The sequence below is a fragment of the Trichosurus vulpecula genome, chromosome 8, assembly GCF_011100635.1.
Source record: "Trichosurus vulpecula isolate mTriVul1 chromosome 8, mTriVul1.pri, whole genome shotgun sequence".
Classification (NCBI taxonomy): domain Eukaryota; kingdom Metazoa; phylum Chordata; class Mammalia; order Diprotodontia; family Phalangeridae; genus Trichosurus; species Trichosurus vulpecula.
In genome coordinates, this window is record NC_050580.1 from 262,020,013 (window position 1) to 262,039,707 (window position 19,695).

Below are 19,695 nucleotides of genomic sequence, written 5' to 3' on the forward strand. Positions count from 1 at the left end.
TATATATATGCATATGTGGAAGGAAAGAGACAGAGACAGAGAGAGACAGAGAAGTAATGACCTAACTAGGCATCAGTTTTCTCATTTCCTCACCTGTAAAAGGAGACAGTTGGATTCCATGCCTTCAAGGTTCCTTCTAACTCTGAATTCCAAGATCAGGCATGTTGAACATCATCCAAGTGGTTGTATCCTTGTAGGTCACAGGACAAGGATTTAGGGTCACTAAAGTGTTTTGCAAAAATCTAAAATAAAAACTCAAATAAAATTATGGTACATAAAAAAATAAGGTGGAGCCAAGATGGCGGCTGGAAAGAAGGGACTAGCGTGACCTCCCTGCCGAGTCCCTCCAAAAACCTATAAAAAATGGTTCTGAATCAATTCTAGAACTGCAGAACCCCCAAAACAGCAGAAGGAAGCAGGGCTCCAGCCTAGCACAGCCTGGATGGTCTCTGGGTGAGGTCTATCCCACACGGAGCTGGGAGCTGGGAGCTGGGAGCCAGGAGGGGAGCGGAGCAGAGGCCAGTGTGAGCGGCACGGGCCAACCAGACCAGGAGCTGGGTGGAGCGGGCCCTAGCACCCTGAATACATGAGCTGCAGCAGTCACCGGACTTGTCAACCCACAAACACCAAAGACAACAGAGAAGGTTAGTGGGAAAAGCTGCAGGAGTGGAAGGAGTTCACGGTAGGACACCACGCCCAGGGCAGCGGAGGTGGGGCAGCTACAGCTGCGGCTGCTTCCGACCCCAGGCCCACCTGGTGGGAGGAATTAAGTGGTGGATCAGAGCAGGAGTGCACGGCCTGCTGAAGATCTAAGCCAAGTCCGGGTTGGGGGTTCTTGGGGAAGGAGCAGTGCTGGTGTGGCAGAGCTGGCACATCCCCCCCAAATGTGGAACATAGAACTCTTCAGTCTACAAGCAGTCATACCTTGCTGAAAAACTCAAGGGTCAAGTTAGTTGACTGGGAACATGGCCAGGCAGCAAAAACATGCCCAGATTCAGTCTCAGACTTTGGATTCTTTCTTTGGTGACAAAGAAGACCAAAACATACATACAGAAGAAGTCAACAAAGTCAAAGATCCTACAACAGAAGCCTCCAAGAAAAACATGAACTGGTCTCAGGACATGGAAGAGCTCAAAAAGGATTTGGAAAAGCAAGTTAGAGAAGTAGAGGAAAAATTGGGAGGAGAAATGAGAAGGATGCGAGAAAACCATGAAAAACAAGTCAATGACTTGCTAAAGGAGACACAAAAAAATACTAAAAAATACACTGAAGAAAACAACACCTTAAAAAACAGACTAACTCAAATGTCTAAAGAGCACCAAAAAGCCAATGAGGAGAAGAATGTCTTGAAAGGCAGAATTAACCAAATGGAAAAGGAGGTCCAAAAGACTACTGAAGAAAATACTACCTTAAAAATTAGATTGGAGCAAGTGGAAGCTAGTGACTTTATGAGAAATCAGGATATTATAAAACAGAACCAAAGGAATGAAAAAGTGGAAGACAACGTGAAATATCTTATTGGAAAAACCATTGACCTGGAAGATAGATCCAGGAGAGATAATTTGAAACTTATTGGACTACCTGAAAGCCATCATCAAAAAAGAACCCAGATATCATCTTTCAAGAAATTATCAAGGAGAACTGCCCTGATATTCTAGAGCCACAGGGCAAAATAGAAATTGAAAGAATCCACCAATCGCGTCCTCAAATAGATCCCAAAAAGAAATCTCCTAGGAATATTGTCGCCAAATTCCAGAGCTCCTAGATCAAGGAGAAAATACTGCAAGCAGCCAGAAAGAAACAATTTGAGTACTGTGGAAACACAATCAGAATAACCCAAGTTCTGCCAGCTTCTACATTAAGAGATCGAAGGGCTTGGAATACGATATTCTGGACATCAATGGAGCTAGGATTAAAACCAAGAATCACCTACCCAGCAAAACTGAGTATCATGCTCCAAGGCAAAATATGGATTTTCAATAAAATAGAGGACTTTCAAGCTTTCTCAGTGAAAAGACCAGAACTGAATAGAAAATTTGACTTTCAAACACAAGAATCAAGAGAAGCATGAAAAGGTAATCAAGAAACGGAAATTGCAAGGGACTTACTAAATTTGAACTGTTTTGTTGACATTCCTACATGGAAAGATGACATGTATGATTCATGAGACCTCAGTATTAGGGTAGCTGAAGGGAATATGCATATATATATATATATATATATATATATATATATATGTTTATGCATATACATAAGTGAATGTGTATGTATGTATATATCTATGTGTATATATATACATATATACATATATATATATATATATATATATAGAGAGAGAGAGAGAGAGAGAGAGAGAGAGAGAGAGGACACAGGGTGAGTTGAAGATGAACGGAAGATATCTAAAAGAAATAAAATCAAATTAAGGGATTGAAGAGGAACATATTGAGAGAGGGAGGTAGGGAGAGATAGAATGGGGTGGATTATCTTGCATAAAGGTGGCAAGAGGAAGCAGTTCTGTGGGAGGAGGGGAGAGAGCAGGTGAGGGGGGAATGAGTGAATCTTGCTCTCATCAGATTTGACCTGAGGAGGGAATACCATACGTACCCAATTGGGTATCTTACCCCACAGGAAAGAAGAGGGAAGAATATAAAGAAAGACGGGATGATGGAGGGGAGGGCAGATGGGGGTGGAGGTAATCAAAAACAAACACTTTCAAAAGGGGACAGGGTCAAGGGAGAAAATTCAATAAAGGGGGATGGGTTGGGAAGAAGCAAAATATAGTTAGTCTTTCACAACATGAGTATTGTGGAAGGACTATACATAATGATACACATGTGGCCTATGTTGAATTGCTTGACTTCTCAGGGAAGTCAGGGAAGGGAGGAGGGGGGAGAATTTGGAACTCGAAGTTTTTAAAAACAGACATTCAAAAACAAAAAAAAAATTTTGCATGCAACTAGAAAATAAGATACACAGGCAATGGGGAGCAGAAATTTAGCTTGCCATACAAGAAAGGAAGGGAAACGGGGATGAGAGGGGAGTGGGGGGACAGAAGGGAGGGCTGACTGGGGAACAGGGCAACCAGAATATACGCCATCTTGGAGTGAGGGGGGGAGGGTAGAAATGGGGAGAAAATTTGTAATTCAAACTTTTGTGAAAACCAACGCTGAAAACTAAATATGTTAAATAAATAAATTAAATTTTAAAAAAAAAGGAAAAAAAATTCTTATCCTCTTATTCCATCACTAGTCACTCCCTGATGAACCTTAACCTTGGATTCTTCCCATTATCACTTCCTGAATTCTTATTCGTATGCTGCTGAGAAAATCGCAATACTGCCCTAACTGGGTCCATGAAAAATTTATGCTTCCTCAGCAACTGTGCCCTTCTTGTAACAAGAGAATTTAAAAAAAAAAACATTTTTTTTGTAAAATGCTTAAGATACAGATTGACATTCTTTTGCCAAAGGTTGCTTCACTTTTCCAGAAAGTGGAATGGTAAATACTTTGATAAAACAATGAAAAGTTTGCAGTCACAGTAATGTCTGTAAGCAGCCTTAGATCCCTGATGTAGTTGAATGTTGAACTTCCCTTGGCTGTATCTTTCAGCAGTCTCTGCAGAGGGTGGGAATAGTTCCTCTAACTTTAACCCTTTCTTCCTCCAGTGGCAAATGGAGACCTCTTTCACAGAAGGCTGCTCGAACTAAGGTTCAACGACTTTCTAGCTTACTACAGAGAAAAATTAGTTGGCTACTGAAGCAGCCACTCTTTCCAAGTCTCCAAGTAGAGAAGTTCCAGCAGCTTCTTCCAAAAAAGACAAAGCAAGGCCAGTATTTGATTCATTCGTTGATTACTAAGTTTATTCACTTTTAAGGCATCTACCCCTTTCACATGCACATAGAATTTTCTTGGGTTTTTTAAAAGAAATAACAGCAACTTCAAAATATTCAGAAAAAAGATTAGCATCATTCAGACAGAAAACTATGGCCCTCCAAGATTCACATATGTGTCATGTGCCAAAGTGCTTCAATGTTTGGCCATGGGGGACTCCAGGGCATCTGTATTGAGTATTAAGAATGACAAACCTGATGGAAGAATTTCCCTGTTCCGAGGGTATCTTCTTGTCCATTTCTCCCCTTCTTCCAGTGAAGCCTCATATGATCCAAACCCCTATAAATAACATCACTGCAGTTTCCAGTGTTGGGTAGAAACACATTTTAGACAACCAGTAAAGGTGGGTTTTTTATCTTTAGATGATTATTTTAGTTCTTATTGCCAAGAAGCTAAAATCAGTTAAGAGAAGTCCAGTTGTATGTGGCATTAAAGAAATGGGAAGTCATTATCACACACATGTACTTATGTCAATATCACAGGAGTGTTTAACTTCTGACAATGGATGACACTGGCTCCATGTCAGCAGCTCAATGGCACAATTTTTAGAATTGTGTTTTCCCCAGAACCTATTTAGAATGGAGAGAGAGAGAGAGAGAGAGAGAGAGAGAGAGAGAGCTAGCTGACCTGATAAAATGGATGTTAAACCCCCAAAATAAATATCTGATGGGGGAGGGTAAGTTGTGGGAAAGAAACACAACTCAGCAACAACCTATGAACCTAATTTCTATAATTGAGAAGTTAACTTCAACCAGTTACCCTTTCTGGAATCACCAGTCAGATCAAGTTTCTAGTCAATGGAGAATCAGATTCTCTTTCTCAAGCAGTTAATGCTACCCTGTGGGTCAGTTTTCTCCAGGAAGTGTTTCCCTAACCTGTGTGCAAAAGTGACTTAAGACATCTGCAACATGCAATGAAGGATAATGTTTGCTTTTATTCCCACTGCTTTCTGGGAAGGATTAAGTCAGCTTTTTGTATAACCGAATGTGAGGAAAGAAGTGATATTATAGGCAGGAGTGAAAATTCAAAACAATATAAAAGAAGAACCTGGCTTGAACTAGAGAGAGGGAGGGGGAAAGAGAGAGAGAAAGAGAGAGACAGAGAGAGAGAGAGAGAGAGAGAGAGAGAGAGAGAGAGAGAGAGAGAGAGAGAGGGAGGGAGAGGGAGAGAGAGGGAGAGGGAGAGAATTTTCTTTTTGTATCTACTCGAGCAGTGAGATAAGTTGTTCTTTGCAACTACTCCTGCAGAGCACCCCGGCAACTGGGGGCTCCCCAGAGCCTGAGTGGGCTGCGTCCAGGCCGTGGGGGAAGCACTTGGCTTCTTCCCAACCGGTGGAAATGAACATGTCACCACTGGGCTGTCAGAGAGCTGCCCAAGGCTTCTTCCGGCTTTACCAACGCCAGGACTTGGACCCAGAGTTTTCCGTGTCCTAGTAGAAAATTTCACGAAGAAGCCATGAACAGGATCAGGTCCGAGAAGCAGAAAGCTTTGATTTTCACTGCCCCGACATTAGCCAATGTACTGACGAGCTAGCGGAAATCCTTGCCTTAGCCCTGTTTCTTGAGCACGCTGCCCCCGAACACCGGCGTTCATATCCCTCGGGCTTGTTTCCCTTTACCATGGTGTGTCCGTAAAGGACAAATACCTCAAGGAGTCCTTCCTCACTGATAGCATCTGATCCGTCCATTTTATTGTCCCAAATAATGATTGGCACATTATACATTGTTTCATCTGTCATTAGCGCATTGAGTTCAACTTTGGTTTCCATGAGGCGAGGACGATCTGCACAGTTCACCATTAATAGCTGGTAAATAGTTCCTTGTTTGTTTGTTTTTCCTCAAACCCAGCGTACTTGCTCAAGTCCACCAAGGTCAAGGGTTGTAACTGTCAGAACTTCAGATGTTGGATATAGTGTTGGAACGTGTCCCGATCTGTCATCTCTGAGCCTATGTAAAAGGGCTGTTTTGCCTGCGTTGTCCAAACCTAAGAACACAAGTTTTCCAGATTTCCTATAGAGTCCTAAAAAGTTCAGGACACTGCTGAAGCCATTATAGATCCACTCAAAGATGAACCACATTGTCGTAGCTTAATCTCTGGCAGCCTGGAGCTCCTGGGGAGGCTGCTCCCGCTTCAGTAGCTCTGAGCTTCCTTCATTAGGGCCAATAGCAACGCCAATGACCACCAGCCACTCTCCTGGAAACAAGGGAATTTTTTTTACACTTCACTAAACATTTTACTGTTCCACTTAAGACAGCAGTCATTCTAAATCTTTATATCACTCCTCAAGTCTCCTTCCCATAGCACCCCATTCTAACTCTCTCAGAGGAGGATTTTTTTTCATGCTTCACCTAAAAAATCATTCAGGGAAAAATGAATCTTTTCCCCTCCTCATCTCACATTACTCTGACATCTGCTCCCAATGGCTCCTACTTCTCCTCAGTCTTGAATGAAGAAGGTGGCCCTTCTTGCCAAGGCAAAACCTCATCTAAAGGTACCAACTTGACCTCATTCAACCCCAACTTCTCCAGGAAATTGTTGCATTATCATTCCCACTCTCTCACCATTAAACTCTCTCTCTCTCTCTCTCTCTCTCTCTCTCTCTCTCTCTCTCTCCTCTCGTCTCTTTCTCATCTGCTGTCTACAAATAAATTCATTTCTCCACCATCCTTAGTCAAACAAACAAACCTTCAATGGATCCAACCATCCCCACCAACTATCATATTATACCTCTCCTTCCCCTCTTGGCTAAACTCGTTGATAGAGCCATCTTATACAAGGCATTTTTTCCCTCTTCTCTCAGTTGTTTCTAAACCCTTTGTAGTCTGATGGTCAACTCACTATTCAAGTGAAATGGCTGTTGTTACCTCTGTTGTTACCTCTGAGCTCCATTGCAAGATCCACTGGTCTTTTCTCAATCCTCATCCTCCTCAAACTCTCTGCAACCTCTGGACACTGGTGATCATTTTCTAGAAACTCTCTCCGATGAGAAGTTTCTTAACACTGCTCTCTCCTGGTTCTCTTCCTATCTGTCTCAAGACTATGTCTTAATCCCATTTGCTGGAACTTCCTCCTTGGAATGCCCACCCACTAGAGGTACCCCTCAAGGCTCTTTTCTTACCCCCCTCTTATCACTTTCTTTACCAGGGGTTCTTAACCTATTTTGGTGAGATGGGCAATCTAATGAAGTCTAACTTCTTCTCTTTATTTTTTTTTTCATTAAATGTTAGTAAAAATAAAGATGTAATTATTTTCCCCTTCCAAGTTCATGAATTTCCTGACTCTAACCATAGACCTTTTGATAGTCCAGGGACCCTAGGTTAAGAACCCCTATTCTAGACTACCTTGCTTGGTGCTTTCATTAGTTCCCATGGGTTCAGCTATCCTGTCTAGAAAGGTGATTCCCAGATCTTTTTTACCTAGCCTTAGTCCCTCTCCTGAGCTACTGTCTCACATGTCCAAAACAGAAAGTATCACCTAAATCTTCTCCTCTTTTCAACTTTCTCATTAAATCCCAGGGGTACACCACCTTCCAGCCACAACCTCATTTTCATCCTCAACTCATCGCACATACCCAACCTGTCAATAAATCTTGTGTTTGTTTCTGTCATTGCTGTCATTGTTCACCTTTACAACATTTGTCACATATATCTCCTGGCCACTCTCTCAGAATGCAACCACGTCCTTCACATAGTAGCCCCGACTCCAATTAATCTTCTATTCAACTGCCTGAAGTGCTGGTCTGACAATATCACCCTCATACATAACCAGTTCCAGTGGTTCCCCGTTACCTCAAGGATCAAATATAAAATTGTTTATTTGGCATTCAAAGCTACGCACAACCTGACCTCTTCATACTTTTCTGGTATTCTTACACTCTACTCCCTTACACAAACTCTATGATCTAGCCATGGTGGCCTTCTTACTCTCCTCACACATGACACTCCATCCCCCAGAACCTTGCTAGCATTTATGCTAGGTATCTCCAATGCCTCTAATCCTCTCCCTCTTCACCTCTGATTCCTCATTTCCTTGGCTTACTTCAAGACTTAATTCAAAAATTATCTTATATAGAAGGCCTTTCCTTGCCATTACCACCCCACCCCACCCCAGTCCTTATCCTTAAAAATTGCCTTCAACTTGCATTATAAATATAGTGTTTGTGCATTATTTGCATATGGTTTCTAACATTAGACTGTAACTCCTTGAAGAGCAGAGGTCATGATTTTACCTTTTTGTCCCCAGTGTTTAGTTCAGCTACTGACATATAGGAAGTATTTAATAAAAGTGTGCTTTGACTGATGGACTGAATCCTCATCAAAGAATTAACTTTGTTTTTTTAATTTATTTAATATATTCAGTTTTCAGCATTGATTTTCACAAGAGTTTGAATTATGAATTTTCTCCCTCCTGCCCACTCCAAGATGGCATATATTCTGGTTGCCCCATTCCCCAGTCAGCCCTGCCTTCTGTCACCCACTCCCCTCCCATCCCCTTTTCCCTTACTTTCTTGTAGGGCAAGATACATTTCAATGCCCCGTTGCCTGTGTATCTTATTTGCTAGTTGCATGCAAAAACATTTTTTTTTTGTTTTTGAACAACTGTTTTTAAAACTTTGAGTTCCAAATGCTCTCCCCTCTTCCCTCCCAACCCACCCTCCCTAAGAAAGCAAGCAATTCAACATAGGCCAAATGTGTATCATTATGTAAAACTCTTCCACAATACTAATGTTGTGAAAGACTAATTGTATTTTGCTCCTTCCTAACCTATCCCCCTTTATTGAATTTTCTCCCTTGACCCTGTCCCTTTTCAAAAGGGTTTGTTTTTATTACCTCCTCCCCTAACTACCCTCCCTTCTATCATCCCCCCCCCAATTTTTATCTTCTTCCTCCCTCTTTCCTGCGTGGTAAGATACCCAATTAAGTGTGTATGGCATTCCCTCCTGAGGTCAAATCCAAAGACAGCAAGATTCACTCATTCCCCCTCACCTGCCCCCCCTTCCCTTCCTACAGAACTGCTTTTTCTTGCCACTTTTATGTGAGATAATTTACCCCATTCCGTTTCTCCTCTCAATATATACCTTTCTCATCCCTTAATTTGATTTTATTTTTTTAGATATCATCCTTTCATGTTCAATTTACCCTGTGCCTGCTCTCTCTCTGGCTCTCTCTCTCTCTCTGTATATATATATATATATATATATATATATATATATATATATATATATATATACATATACATATACATATATATATGTACACATATATATGTATATATATATATACATGTACACGTATACAAACACACACACACACACACACACACACACATATGTATATTCCCTTCAGCTACCCTGATACTGAGGTCTCATGAATCATACACATCATCTTTCCATGTAAGAATGTAAACAAAACAGTTCAACTTTAGTAAGTCCCTTGTGATTTCTCTTTCTTGTTAACCTTTTCATGTTTCTCTTGACTCTTGTGTTTGAAAGTCAAATTTTCTATTCAGCTCTGGTCTTTTCACTGAAAAAGCTTGAAAGTCCTCTATTTTATTGAAAATCCATATTTTGCCTCAGAGCATAATACTCAGTTTTGCTGGGTGGGTGATTCTTGGTTTTAATCCTAGCTCCATTGACCTTCAGAATATCATATTCCAAGCCCTTCAATCCCTTAATGTAGAAGCTGGTAGATCTTGTATTATCCTGATTGTTTTTCCACAATATTCAAATTGTTTCTTTCTGACTGCTTGCAGTATTTTCTCCTTGATCTGGGAGCTCTGGAATTTGGCAACAATATTCCTAAGAGTTTTCTTTTTGGGATCTATTTGAGGAGGCGATCGGTGGATTCTTTCAATTTCTATTTTACCCTCTGGCTCTAGAATATCAGAGCAGTTCTCCTTGATAATTCCTTGAAAGGTGATATCTAGGCTCTTTTTTTGATCATGGCTTTCAGGTAGTCCAATAAGTTTTAAATTATCTCTCCTGGATCTAATTTGCAGGTCAGTGGTTTTTCCAATAAGATATTTCACATTGTCTTCCACTTTTTCATTCCTTTGGTTCTGTTTTATAGTGTCTTGATTTCTCATAAAGTCACTAGCTTCCACCCACTCCAATCTAATTTTTAAGGTAGTATTTTCTTCAGTGGTCTTTTGGACCTCCTTTTCCATTTGGCTAATTCTGCCTTTCAAGGCATTCTTCTCCCCATTGCCTTTTTGGAGCTCTTTAGACATTTGACTTAGTCTATTTTTTAAGGTTTTGTTTTCTTCAGAATTTATTTCAGTATTTTTGGGGTCTCCTTTAGGAAGTCATTGACTTATTTTTCATGGTTTTCTTGCATCATTCTCATTTCTCTTCGCAATTTTTCCTGTATTTTCTAACTTGCTTTTCCAAATCCTTTTTGAGCTCTTCCATGTCCTGAGACCAGTTCATGTTTTTCTTGGAGGCTTTTTGACTTTGTTGACTTCTTCTGGCTGTATGTTTTGTTCTTCTTTGTCATCAAAGAAAGATTCCAAAGACTGAAACTGAATCTGAGTCTGTTTTTGCTGCCTGACCATGTTCTTAGCCAACTTACTTGACCCTTGAGTTTTTGTCGGGGTATGACTGCTTGTAAAGAGTACTTTGTTCCAAGTTTGAGAGGGTGTGCTGTTGTTTTCAGAGCTATTTCTATTCAGCCAGCTCTGTATTTCTATACAGCCAGCTCTGCCACACCAGCACTCCTCCTCCCCCAAGAAACACCAACCTGGACCTGACTCAGATCTTAAGCAGGCTCTGCACTCCTGCTCTGATCAGCCACTTAATTCCTCCCACCAGGTGGGCCTGGGGCCAGAAGCAACTGCAGCTGTAGTTAGCTACACCATCGCCGCCCCCAGAGCTGTGGCCAAACCATGAACTTTCACTCTGTCCCCACAGCTTTTCCCGCTAACCTTCTCTGTTGTCTTTCCTATTTGTGGATTGAGAACTCTGATAACTGCCACAGCTCACTGATTCAGGGCTCTAGGGCCTGTTCTGCCCAGCACCTGGTCTGGTTGGTCCTGCCTCGGCCCACACTGGGCTCCACTCCCCTCCACTCCCAGCTCCATGCATGATAGACCTCACCCAGCAACAATCCAGGCTGTCCTGGGCTGGAGCCCTACTTGCCTCTCATGTTTTGTGGGTTCTGCAGTTCTAGAATTTGTTCAGAGCCATTTTTTATAGGTTTATGGAGGCACCTGACAGGGAGCTCATGCAAGTCCCTGCTTTCCAGATGCCATCTTGGCTCCACCCCCCAAAGAATTAACTTTAAATAAAGCTAGTAGGCCCAAAGCTGTGAAGCAGATCACCTGAAAAAGCTAGGCAGCATAGTGGAGAAAGCAGTGGTCCTGAACTTGGGCCAGACCTGAATTTAAACCCAGTTTCAGATACCTACTGACTGTGTTACCCTACACAAGTCATTTAACACTTCTGCCTCCTTTAGTTGCCTCATTGCCAAGCCAGGAAATTGAATTGCTTCCCCTTGAATTGTCTTAGGAAGATTCTGAAGATTACCTGGCAAGATAAAGTTCCTGACCCTGAGGTTCTTTCTCAAACTAAACTGCCAAGCATTCAAACTTTATTTCAGATAGAGCAACTCTAATGGGCTGGCCAAGTATCCCCAAATGCCAAACATATAGTTACCTAAAAAACTGTTTACAAAGAAGTCACACAAGGCAAGAACTCACACAGAGTTCAGAAGAAGAGATACAAGGACACTATCAAGGTTTCTCTGAAGAACTTGAGCATTGATTATGAGATGACACAGGACCACTCAGAATGATGTGCCCACACCAAATAAAGTGCTGTGCTCCATGAGCAAAGGAGAATCACAGTAGCATGAAGGACACATGGGATTCACAAATTCTAAGGGATTATTCATGCCCAACCTGTTGTAGAGTCTTCTGAGCTTGTACTGGACTGGTCAGCCACAGTTGAACACACTGTACCTCAACTCCAACATCACTCATCTTTTTCAGGTACAAAGAACAAACAGGACAATAACCTCCTGCCTCCTTCTATTTCTTCAACTATAAAATAGCACCTATCTTCCAGGATTGTTGTTAGGTTAAAATGAGATAATCTTTATGAAGTGCTTCAGAAACCTTAAAGCACTATATAAATGTTGTGGTTGTTAATTGATTTTAGAGGGTTAAAACCTTACTAGGCATCATCTGTTGGTATCCCAGCAAAACAGGAACATAAAAAACAACAATCTAGGGCAGTCTGAGGCTTTAGGAAAGCCATAGAGTAGAGCAGGAGTCTGCAAACCACAGCCCCAGGAATAAAATCTGATCTGCCATCTGCTTCCCTGGGGCCTTTAAGCCAATATTCCTTTGTTTACATTTTTAAATAATGTTGTATTGTATTTCAAAATGTAAAAAAGCTTGCTGGGCTCTCCTGTCCAGATTTGGCCCTCTAGTCAGAGTTTACCATCCCTCAGAGGAGAATGTTGTAAGGAAATAGTCTGACCTAACCTTGGTCAGACCACACCTAGAATATTATACTCAGTATGGAGCACCCTTTTGCAATGAAGATGCTATTAAACTTGAAATCATCCAAAAGAAAGAGTGACGAGGATGGTGAGAAGTCTTTAGGTCATATCACATGAGGATCAGCTAAAGGTCCTGGGCATGCTTAGTCTAGAGATGATAAGATTTGAGAGAGGGAGGAAAGGAAGAGAGACACATTATAGCTTTTTTAAAAAAAAGTTTTAAGGGTTATCCCAAAGAAGAGGGAATATTGTTGTTCCAATTAGTCCAAAGGGCAAGATTAGAGAAATTTGGGCTTGTTGATGTGACAACAACAGAAACCTTTCTTATATTTTTCAGTTATTTTCAGTCATGTCCAACTCTTCGTGACCCCAATTAGGGATTTCTTGGCAAAGATATTGGAGTAGTTTGCCATTTTCTTCTCTAGTTATTTTGCAGATGAGGGAACTGAGGCAAACAAGGTTAAGTGACTTGCCTAGGGTCGCACAGCCAGTAAGCATCTGAAGCCAGATTTGAACTCAGGAAGATGGAGTTTCCTAACTCCAGGCTCTGAACTCTATCCAATATGCCCCCTAACTGACTTCCTTAAATATAGCTTTTCAAAGGGATAATGAGATGACTCTGGTCTTCCCCTTGCTAGAAATTTTCAGTCACAGTCTGGATGACCACTGAATGGAAATAAGGACATAAGTGGATTCTTGTTCATGTACAAGTTGTGTTCTAAAGTCCCTTCCAATGCTGGGATTCCAGGGAACTGTGATTCTGCTACTTTGGCAAAAGTTCAATTTAGCCAGTATATTCAATAAATCTCTCACATGTGCATATGGTTTTGCCTTGAAAACAAGGTTATGAATTTATCTAGTACAACAGATTTTATATATATATATGTATAAAATATATATGTATGTATGTGTGTGTACCTATATAATCTGCTTTGTGTTTGTGTGTGTATTTATTTATATATGTGTGCATACTATGTATGTGTGTGTATGGATTCCTTTAGGGTAAATTTTAAGCTTAAAAATAAAGGAATCTATTTGAAAACCCCTTTGCATGAAAACTTTCATTTCCTATTAATTTTAAAAACTTTTTATTCATGCCTTTCCTTTTTATATTTCATTAATTTCCATATACATCCCTTCAATATCTCCCACCCTGCAGTTACAAAGATACTAGAGGTGGAGGCTTGAAGCAGTTCAACATAATAAACCAACAGATAACTACCTCTGACAACATATAAAACATTCCCCACTTCTTCTAAGAAAGGAAGTATATTTCCCCATTTTTTCTATAGGTTAGCACAGTGTCTGACACATAGTAATTATTTAATAAATTCTAGTTGAGCTGACTTCTCTGGAGCCAATATTTTTCATATTAATCTTAATGTGTTATTCCTTTTCAAATTCATTTTGTTGTGATGGTTGTTCATATTGTCTTCCTATGTCAACTTACTTCATTTGACATCTGTCCATATAAGTCTTTTTAGCTTTCTCTAAATTCTGCATATCAATCAATAAATCAACCAGCAAGCAGTTACTGTACCAGATACTGTACTGAAGCACTGGAATGCAAAGAAAGATCAACAAACCAACCAGCAAATAAATAATCCATGCCCTCAGGGAACAGAGATTCCAACAAGGGGAACAACATATATAATTCAGAACATACAACATAAATATAGAATAGATAGAAAGTAGAATTAGAGGGGATGGCATGAGCAGCTTGGGGGCCAGGATCTTTGAGTTGTGAATAAAAGGAAGTCAGAGATTCTAAGAGTCAGAGGTCAAAAAAGCATTCCAGACATGAGGAATAGCCAGTGCAAAGTAATGGAAAAAAGGAGTGGCATACCACATATGGGAAAGAACAAATAAATCATTATGCCCAGATCATAGATTGTGTGAAAGTGAGTGGAACATAAGATTGGAAAGCTATGGAGGTATGAGGCTGAATAGCTTTAAATGTCTAAGAAAAAGAATTTATATTTGATCCTGGAGGTAACATGGGATCGTTGGAGTGCATTGAATGTGGAGAGGGCAAGTGATATGGTTAAACCTGAACCTTAGGACAATCCTTTTGGCAACATAGTGGAGAAGAGATTGGACTTGAGACCCAGGGAAACCAAAATAGAAGGCTATTGTAATAGTATAGGAAAGAGGTAATGAAGGAATAAACTAGGTTCATGATCTGGTGGCTAAACAAGACCAGGGAAACACATATCCCTTAGTAGATAAATAAAACATGAGATTTGGAAACTTATTGGATATGTGGTATTGTATCAGTAAGGCAAGATTCATGACCTAGAGAATGACAATGAACATGCCTGTATGGTTTGGAATAGCCAAGTATGAAAAACTGTCTAGGTAGAAGACAGAGGAAGTATAACATTTATTTAGATGCCAGAGGATAAAATCTCAAGACCAGCTACTCAAATTCAATATAGCAGTAATTATATTCCAAAATCAGTAAGCCCATTTCAATGAAGCAACAAGGAAATTATAACACAGTATTATAGCAAGGAATCAAGCCATCCCAAGCCCTGCTAGGGCCTTCCTATAAACAATCACTCATGAATCCCAGCTGTCCACTCAGCACTCTCTTCTGCAGCTCCGTTGACACTGGCTTTCTCAATGTCTGTTCTTCAGTGCCCTCTTGATGTCTGCTGCCTCAGTGTCTTCTCGGTTCTTCTGAATTCTGCTGCTTTCAGTTCTGCTGCTCTCGGTTCTGGGCTCTCTTTATATACAATCCTAGCTGGCATCTTATTGGCTAGAACTCAGGTCTCTGATTGGCTGAATTCATAATTGACTAGAACTCAGTGCACATACCATTGGCTCTGGTCTTAGCAACTCCCCTTAGGGCCCTGAGAGCTTTGGGCCCAAATGGACTTAGTACCTAGTAAGTAGAGGCTTACAAACAAAGATATAATCAAGCTTTTCCACCTAGCCCCACCTGAAGCCTATTGAATGGGTGGGGAAGATCTTTGATCACAGTAATACTGCAGGTATTAGAGACAAGGCTCAAAGATTATATAAGGTTTTGAACCTATATGATTTTGAGGATGGTGGTATCCCCAAGATTAATAGTGAAGTTCAGAATGATAGCTAGAGATTGGGCAAATAGGTAACTTTTTTGTACATGTTTAATTTTAGATGCCTGTGGGACTTCTAATTTAAGCAACAGGCATTCGATAATATGAGAATGTAACTGAGGGGAAAGGTTAGGACTGGATTTAAATTTTTTTAAACCATGGTACATCCGCATAGAGATAATAATTGAATGCATGGTAGTTGCTGAGATCACTAAGCAAGAAAAAGTGGAAAGGAAGGAGAAGAAAGACTAGAACAGAGTCTTGGAGGACAGCTACAATTAGTGGAAGACACATGAGTAAAAATCCAGCAAAAATACTAAATGAAATATTGGTTAGAGAAGTACAAAGGGAATCAAGTGAGAGTAGTCATGAAAATACAGAAAGGAGAAAGTATCCTGAAGCATATGGTGACCAAACGTGTGGAACACTTCCTAAAAGTAAAAAAAATGATGATCAAGGAGTCTTTAATTTGGAAATTAAGGTACTATTGATAATTTTGAAGAGTGCAGTTTCAGTTGGGTGATAATGTAGGTTGTAGACTGCAGAGTCAAGAGAAACAAGTGAGAGAAAAGCAGATGAGATTTTCAAGGAAATTAACTGAGAATGGGAAACTATATTTAGAATGATGGGAGGCAGGAATGCTAGAATATAATAAAAAATTCTTTAATAATGAGGGAGACTTTGGCGTGCATATAAGAAATAGGGAAGAAGCCAGTAGATAGGAAGAGATTGAAGATTAGAGAAAAGTTGGGATTCTCGTGATGATGGCAAGGATTCTACTCAAGAAAACAGGATAGGACAAGACCAAAGGTGTGTGTGCATAACACACACACACACACACACACACACACATATGTGTGTGTATACATATATATATATACACACACACATATTTGTATGTGTGTGTATATATATGTATATACATACTATATATATATATATATGTATGTTTGTGCCTGTCTCTGTGTGTGTGTGTGTGTGTGTGTGTGTGTGTGTGTGTGTGTATACACAGAGAAAGACAGGGAAAGAGAGATACAGAGAGACAGAGGTTTAGGTTGGCAAACTGAAGTGCCACTTCATCATCAGATTTGGAGTGGAGTAGGAAATAGTGGGAGACTATGTCACAACAATATTAGATGAAAAGAGGAAGAAAAGAGAAGCTTTCAGGTATGACCTTAACTTAATAGTGACGTATGAGGCTAGATTCTCAAGCAGAGAGAGAGGTTTGGTAGAATGAATCGTGTTAGAGACTTGAACAGAGAAGAAAAGTTTTGGTACAGATATATTTTTATAGTTGTCATTTCCAATAATATAATAATTCCATATGCCATAGATTGCTTAGCCATTCCCCAGTCTTTAGGGACCTGTTTTGTTTCCAATTGTTCTACCATAAAAAGTGTTGCTATGAATATAGATATCCTTTGTGTCAATTCCACACACACAAAAAGTGAAATGTCACTGAGACAGAATAGTTTTCTACATGGCAAACTTTATATTTAAATTTGTGGCTCCATATTTTGATAACTGTTATATTACATTTCATGAACTTTCAGTAGAAACCTTGATTCTGATTTGCCTTCTGTCTTCATTCCTCAAATACAGTTGCTTGAATAAGATTTCCAGAGGTATGCAATACCATAAGTGAATGTGAATGTCATATTCTACCTAAGACATTGTTGATCTTAGGTATTTTTAAAATGATCTCAGGTCTTTCTGCTCTATTGCTAGAGGGCAAAGCAAGTTAGATTTTCCATTGCTATCCAAAATACCCAATGAAACACATCATTTCCTTGAGCAGTTCAGTAACTTTTAGTTTTTAGTACAAAATGAAAAATCTATTTACTATAAACCTGTAAAACATGAAAACAACCATTGATTTTAATATGTAATTCATTTGGGATAAACCTTTTTAAGGTGTATATTCAATGTATCTCATATTGAAAAAATGAAAAGAAGTAGAAAGAAATACAAAAGAGGAATGTATTCATCTGGTGTAGGCACCTTGCCAAACACTAACTGATTTAAAACATATCTTTAGCTCACTATTCCTTTTCTGCAAAAGGGAAATTAAATTTGCGTAGTTTGGGGATCAGTCCACTAGGATGTTCATCTTTAATTTATCCACTTTCGTAGAACATTTTTTCCATCATTTTACAAAACAGTTGATGCATTGTATCTGGAATACATAATTTTGCTTCTTAATATACCCTGGGGGGATGTCATATCAGTATTTGGATTGTGTCTTTGATCAAAGCATGTGACTTCATTTGTTTAGAAATGTGGAAGGGGTCAAATGGCATTCTGTAATAATGGGGTAAAGATTAACAAATTGGTAAATTTGGAGGTGTTTTAAACTCAAGATTACAATGTGAAAACCAGTCTAAAAGCAGTCTAACAAGCAGCCAGTGTATCCAGCACTGCACTTGGCACTGAGGGTAAATGTAAAGGAAATATGCTATAAAACAACTTACATTTTCATTTAAGAAGGGAATAGCTGTGCACGAAAAATAACACAAGGACAATTATAAAGCACTCAATGTTCTATTACATAATTAATTTAAGAAAAATCTGTTTTCCCTTAACTTATTGACAGTATGGTGTGTCACAAGGGATAGATTAGAAAGGATCAGCATAATCAAAAATGAAACTGACATCCATTGTCTGCATTTGCAGTTATGTAGTCGTTTACTGTCTAAATATAGAACTGGGAACAATGGGTATTTTTCTAGAATTTTGAACATCTTTGATTTTCAAAAATATGGATTGTTTTTTTCAGCTACTTTCAGCCGTATTCCAAAGAAAAACCTAGAACTATATTCACTATTCTATTGACTAAATGTTGTATTTTAAATACTTTCTTCATGTCATAGTTTATTTTTTAATACATCCAGTTTTCCACATTATAAATCTGTAACTTATGGGGGTAGTGACTGCACAGGTCTAATGGAATAGTACAACTGAGACTAAGAGGCCAAATCACCCCAAGAATGAAAATAATTCTCAGTCTATAATCTTCTGTAAGTAATATGGCTCCTACTTAGCTTCCTACCTATATTCCTAAGGGGTGTGCGTGTGTGTGTGTGTGTGTGTGTGTGTGTGCGGGTGTGTGGTAGGAGGGAGAGAGGATAAGACAAGAGAACAATGAAAATTTTAAGGTTTTTTTTTCCATAATATGTGACCCTAATGGTGAAATCTCTTTTTTCCTGTAATTGCTAGACTTTGACATTTTGATCAACTTCACTTCAGCATCTTTGTTCATAGTATAATGGGAAAAAGCCCTGTCTCTGCAATCAGAGAAGCTAGGTTCAAAAGGTCTTTCTGCATTCACCACCTGTATGACCTGCATTAAGTAGCTTAACCTTCTTATACATCAGTTGAATTGTCAATAAAATAAGAAAGTTAGACCAGGTGCTCTCCAAGATCTCATTAACAGGGTATGTAACTATACATATATTTACATACATTTGATACATATATTACTATGTAACTGGACATATATAATACATGCATATTTCCCATGATCTGATATGCTTTCCTTCTTTCTCGCAAGTAAGGAAGATCTGAAAGGTCTTGACTTTTTAATGATAGCTGTGGACCTCAACTAATATTAACTATGTTCTCTCGGTTACATAAATCAATGTATTGGCAATCAAGATGGGCTCTTAGCACTTATTCACCATCTATATGTATGTCAGTGTCTCTATCTATCTATCTATCTATCTACCTATCTATCTGTCTGTCTGTCTCTCTATCTACTCACATATGTCCGTGTCTGTGTCCATGTATGTATATATTTGGATTTTATCTAAAATTTCATTGATATAGCCAATTCCAGGTGAGAAAATGCTATCAGTGCAAGTTGGCAGATCCTCTGAAACTTATAGTCTTAAGAGGTTCCTGGGGCACTGAGAAGTTAAGTAAATTGCCAAGAACTACGCCTATGTATGTGTTAAAGGAAGAACTCAAATCAAAGTGTTCTTGAAACTGAGATCTCTATCAATTACATCAACATTCTTAAGCAGTCTTCCGTGAGAGTGAATTTTATGAAGGTAATTTATTACTTATATTTCAGTACAAATATTTTCTTTTTTAATTCTATGCATTTTGTTGCATATTTAAAAACCTTATTCTGAGAAGGGGTTCATTGCCTTCTCCAGATGACCAAAGATATCTATAAAACAAAAAGGTTAAGAGCTAGAATAATACACATATACATATATA

General features: G+C 39.3%; 1 pseudogene; it reads right to left on the reverse strand.

Moving 5' to 3' along the window:
* Window positions 1–5,419: 5,419 nt before the first annotated feature.
* On the reverse strand, window positions 5,420–5,967 carry LOC118830109 (annotated as a pseudogene).
* Window positions 5,968–19,695: the final 13,728 nt, after the last annotated feature.